The sequence below is a fragment of the Artemia sp. Qi Xiang Cuo genome, chromosome 11 (assembly GCF_049724085.1).
Source record: "Artemia sp. Qi Xiang Cuo chromosome 11, ASM4972408v1, whole genome shotgun sequence".
In the NCBI taxonomy this organism is placed as follows: domain Eukaryota; kingdom Metazoa; phylum Arthropoda; class Branchiopoda; order Anostraca; family Artemiidae; genus Artemia; species Artemia sp. Qi Xiang Cuo.
Window position 1 is genome coordinate 46018830 of NC_142804.1, and position 6000 is coordinate 46024829.

Here is a 6000-nt window from a genome sequence, read left to right on the forward strand (position 1 = left end):
TTGTTTTACAACCAAAATTCTAGCAAAAAGAAATAATTTTCTTTCTTTAAATTTATGCAATTTTATGTGTCTATATCCTAGCTAAACGCGACCATTGACTTCCGTCACTTTTTTTATTAACATAACCTGTTTCTGACATAATGCTATACGAGAGGTTAAAATTAGCTGTCACCTCTTTTCCTCTGTGTTTATGAACGCGGCAGCCAAACTCAACAGGACCTGTTTCTCCGTCAAAATAAAATACATAAAATATTTTATTGGACACTCACCCCCTCATTCCCCCCCTCCCTTGTGTAAAAAAAAATAAACATAAAAAGAAAAACTTAAAATTTATCTAATTTTTTGAAATTTTAATTTTTATATATAATATCTAAAATCTACCAAAGAAATACGTAACTGTTGTTACTAACCTAACTCTGGTTTTGACATAATGCTCTACGCGAGGTTAAAATTAGCGGTCACCCTTTTCCTATGTGTTTACGAACGCAGCAGCCAAAGTCAAAAGGAACTGTTTCTCCGTCAAAATTAAAACACTTTGAGACAATTGTAATAATTAAGAGCAGACGCAATGCGCTATTTTGGAGAAGAGAAACAGATTGTTATCAAGCTTTCTTTCGATCAAGTTTCTTTTATAGTCCCGGGAGGGGAGCGTGAATCCAGGATTTTTTTCTGGGGGGGGGGGTATTAATTTTAAGAGTGACAAAATATAAAATATAATTGTTCCTTAACTTAATTTATTCTTAGTCATTTATTGATTATATCTATAAAATTTTAATAAAAGTTAGTAAGATATGACTTTCACTTGAATAAAAAACATTATTAAATAAATGAGAGGGTAGACTTATGGTGTTTTAATTTTAATAAATTTAGGGGGAGAGAATAGTTGTTTTTTGCTTTTATAAAATAAGATAATTTTCCAAACAAAATAGTAGTTAATAACTTTCTTTCTTTAAAAAAGGGTAAAATTAATATTGATAATAATTTTTTCTACTATTTTTAATGAAAATTATGAAGAATAATTGCCCCCTCCTTCCAAGAAAGCCAGAGATGACGAGGCAGTCCCAATGCGGCCTGACAGAAAACTTAAGAGAGAGTGGGTGGACAACTACAATGCCGAAGCTACGCAAGATCGTGAAATAGCCGGCCCAGCCACTCAAGAGCATAGAGCTGCCGCCCCATCCACTCTCCAACACACGTTACCTTGTCCTTCGGGTGCCCAATTCCAGAAGGATTATGCAAATGTAAGCATTTTTTCCTACCATTCTATTTCTTCCAATTTTTAGTCCTTTTCAATCCCAATATAAACTTATCTCAGCGGGATATTAACCTCTATTACATATCTAAATGTATTTTTTTTTGCAAAGAAACCACTCTTTCTAATCTGTGTTATCGCTTCGATATCTCAAAAGCGAATATTTTTAGGTAATTTCTATTAATAATAACTGCCTTTGAAACTCAAAATGCAATTCTTTATAATTTTTGCTATTTTCTCTGCATTCTCTCTATCTCATCGCCACAATCTCATAAGCAACTATTTTTCATGGGTAATTTCTAGTTAATTAATGCTCACCATTTGAAATTCTAAATACCATATTTTTCACAATTGATTATCACAAAGTTTTAAGAGAAGGAACTGAGTGAGATTATTCACATTTATCTATCTGTCACATTTGGATCCCGTAATTTGCACAAGGATAGTTTTAAAATAGCCTTCAATCTTACAAACCCTTGCCAATATTTTAGTGATGGGGAAACATTGTTGACAATATACTGAGTTAACGGTTTACAGCATTTAATTGTACTGTTTTCTCATCTGAAGTTCGGTCTTGGAAATCGGAACACTCGCGTGGCGGCTTACAATAATTGTGAGCTAATGAAGAGTTCACCGAACCTGTAGAACGGAATTAGAGAGAAACTTGAACTTATGCAGTCTAAGCGAATATTTCAACTTTTGGCGGACATTATGTAAACGGCTGGGAGCCACGGAGCCCGGAATGCGCCGGGAAGCGTCGGGGGAAGCGCCGCTGGATCCGAGAAGCGCCACGAGCTAGAGAAGCATCGCGGGAAGCATTGTGGATCCCAAGAAGCGCCACAGGGATGCGATGTGGCTCCGAAAAGCGCCAGGGATGGTCGGGGAAGCGCTGTCGGGCATGTTTAGGGAAGCGCTGGGGGAAGCGCCGAAAAAAAAAAAAAAAAATTTTAACACTGAAAATAAAACGAACAAATTGTCGCCTTCTATGTCATATCTTAGATTATCTTCAGTTGAATTGACCAAATGTTATTAAGTAATAGTAATCCAAATTTTAAAAGCAGTAGGGATGATTTGAACACATTGAAAATAAGCTATTTTTTTATCTATAGATTGGGCCAGCATTGGTCCCATACTCGCCGTCCAGTTAAGAAGGGGACGGAAAGGATGCACACTTGGAGCCCCCCAACAATTTAACATGGGATGATAGCATTGAAGTACCTTTTAACATTGATGAGTTTTTTGATAATTATTTTAATTTAGATAGTAGCGCAGTTGAACAGGGGGACTTGAGTCCAAACACATTGCAAATTTTAGACAATTTTACCCGGGACTTAACCTCCTCCAACCTCCGATACCCTAACGACTCCACTTCGAACAACTGAAGTGAAGCATTTGCCAGATATTGTTGAACAACTGGGGGGAGGGGGTACATCTTTCCCCGATTTTCAATTGTCGAATATAATTTTAAATAATATAGTTATTTTCACTGCAACGTTTGGGGATCCTTTTAATACACTTATGGGGGGAAATTTAGTTTTTGACCCTGTAGAAATTGTGCATGCATATGTAGATAAAATTCGTGCACTTCAGGAGAATCAAATTCAATTGTGGGGGGGTAGGGATTCAGTTAAGGTTTCCTATTGTTTTAAAGGTTTTTTATTTGAATGAGGGGAAAAGCGAAGTGTATTATCATTTTATACATTCCGAGATGCGTGTGGTTTATTCAAATTTGGGAAATTTTGAGGGTGCTTTCATAGATTGGATAGATCAAATTATAACGCATCTTGAGAACTATAACGAAAACGGGAGTGGCTCTCTAGTTCTTTTTGTTGAAAATTTAAGTGTAAATATATGTAAATTAAAGAAAGATTTTATTTTAAGAGGGGGGCATAGGGATAAAGGCATAGTTTTAAAATATAATCAAGATCTAGTGGGTTGTAAAGGTGTCCAGTGGATTTGTTTTTAAATAGATCAAATGTGTTTCAGATATGCTTTCCTCATATCAGCATACGAGCCTCTAGCTCGTGACACTACCAAGAAGAATTTAGACAATTGGGCTGTACATGGGAAGGAGGGGTCCAGTTTCCCAAGTGTAGATTTTTCTTTCTTAGAGGGGAAACACCCAGTAACGCTTCGATCCATTGACATTTTTGAAAAGGCTAATGCCCACTTAAATATCGGCGTTACTGTGGTACAATACGAAACTGAATTTGAAGATGGGGTTCGTTCTAAAAAGAAGGGGGTGGTCTTCCCTGTAAGGAGCCCGTCAGTTGATTTGGTTAAACACTGGGTTTGGTTGTTATACACGCCACCTAGTCAACCGAACACAATCGGTCATTTTAATCCTATCACTGACATTAGTAGAGTTCTGGGGGAGGGTAAGAATAGGGGGAATCGTTTCTACTGTCCAACACGCCTCTCTAGATTTTGGACTGAACTAAAGTTACGAAATCATATGATGCATTGTAGACGACATGGATATCAGACAGTGGAAACGGTTTCAGGGGATAAGGCCATTCTACGATTTAAAAATTTTCAAAACGCCCTCCTCCAGTGCAACAAAATATCTTTGGACTGTGAAGCTAAGCTGGTGGAGATGAACGACCCCCAATATCCACATCGAGTCAAAGAACACCTGGCTATTGCAGTGTCATACGCACACGCACACAGACATAGTTCTAACACCATGCAGTTGTTAGAAATAGTTGAAACATGGGATGGGACTGAGCGCATGGGTAAGGCACTGATTACACTGATTGGCATGGCTAATGGTGCTATTTCTTGTTTAAGAAATGCCCATTATCTAATGGTGTTGTCTACAGAGGATCGTCTCGCGATTAAAAATCAAAAAATATATTGGGTTTGTAAGGGGGAGTTTTCAGAGGTGGATAAGGGGACTAAAGGGAAAAGAGGGGGGAGGGGGACCTTTAGCGCCCATGTACATGTGGCTCCTGACCTATAATCTGAAGGGCTTCAGGGTCAAAGACGACCGCATCCCGCATTCCCTAGAAACTTTGTCCCAAAGTTTTTTATCCCTGTTTTTAGTCACACCTACAATTCTGATTTCAAATTTATTTTACTGGCACTGGCACGTATGCACAGGGAGGGAGGGGGAGTAGATTGACCAGGGGTAAAGAGTTCATTTACCAATGAGTTTAGTCCCACCTCAGCCGACAAGTTATTAAGTAATGAGATTATATGGAATTCAGTTGAGAATAAGCGTATGTTCATGAATAATATTAGGCGCTTAGTTTCTTATAGTTTTTCCCCAAGTATTAGATAAAATTGCTTATAGTGCAAAAGAGCGAAAATATTTGTTGCACTTCCCAGATTAATAAACGCTTTACGTGCGGAGAAATAAATGATCTGTTGACCTGCAAAGGTATAAACGCATACGACTATTACTGTTCTGGCGCACGATTAAGTGAGGAGAAACTACCTCCAATTGAAGCTTTTTACAATTCACTGACCAACAGTGAATGCACAGCCGCGGAGTAGGAGTTTGCCAAGAAGGTGTGGTCCAAGGGGGATTGTAAAAATGGGTGGGATTATTGTAGACTGTACTTGGCCAGTGACGTTCTAACTCTGCTGGATATAGTCTGTAAGAACACAGACCAGATCTATACAGAGTTCGGGTTATATATAGGATATTATTTTTCTACACCATATTTAGTAATGGATTTAATTTTAAAAATTAGTAGGGAGGAAATAGGCAAAATCACCGACGTAGATCAGCACATTTTTGTAGAGCGTTCAATGCGGGGAGGGTATGTTTTTCACGGGGGCCGCGTCTTGTCAACCGATCCGAGCGGACAAATCACTGGTGCAAAGTTAAATGCAGTGTTCTTGGACATGAACTCATTGTACTCCTCGGCATTGTCTCACTACTCTTTGCCGTGTGGGAACTATCAATGGCTTGAGAATCCTTGTGAGTTCCCCGACATTACCACCGTCGAGGACAATGGGCCACAAGGATGGTTCTTTGAAGTTGACAGTCACATTCCGCTGGCGCTTCACGACTCAGTCAAAGAGTTTGTCTTTCTCTGCATAAATCGGCCCGTGAAAAGGGACTCTCTAAGCCCCTACAATCTTTAATTGGTTGAGAATATGGGGATGCACTTGACCCCCTCTAAACAGAAACTGATTGCTTATTTGGACCCTAAAGATAATATCATTGTTCACCTTGTGCTTTTGCAGTGGATGGTGAGCATTGTTTTCAAGATCACTAAAATACACCGGGTCCTGCAGTTAAATCAGCGACCCTACTTGAAAATGTTTATCGACACTTTTGTCGATAAATGCTCAAGGGCAAACTCAAAGGTGGAGACGGAAATGTATAAGCTCATCCTAAATACAGCGTTTGGCAAAATGTGTGAAAGCGTACGTAACAGCTCTTACAGTAATGTTGCGGCTGACCCTCGCGACTGTCCATAAGGTAGTGCCGCTCCCAATGGTGAACCAGTCGTAAGCATAGATACCGGCCTGGTTCTTCTACACAGGTGAAAACGCAATGTAGTACTGTACAATAATATAGCGGACGGTTGGGTCGTCCTAGTCATTTCAAAAAGTGCAGGTTGTCGTTTTTTTAAAATTTTTGCGAGGTGTACTCGCTACGGGAGGGGGAGTTAAAAGTTTACTATGGTGATAGAGATTATCTGCTGTTAAAGGTAAATAGGACTGAAGATTTATTAGGTGATTTTGGAAAAGGGAGTACACATCAGCTCGTAGATTGATTTTACCAACTGGAA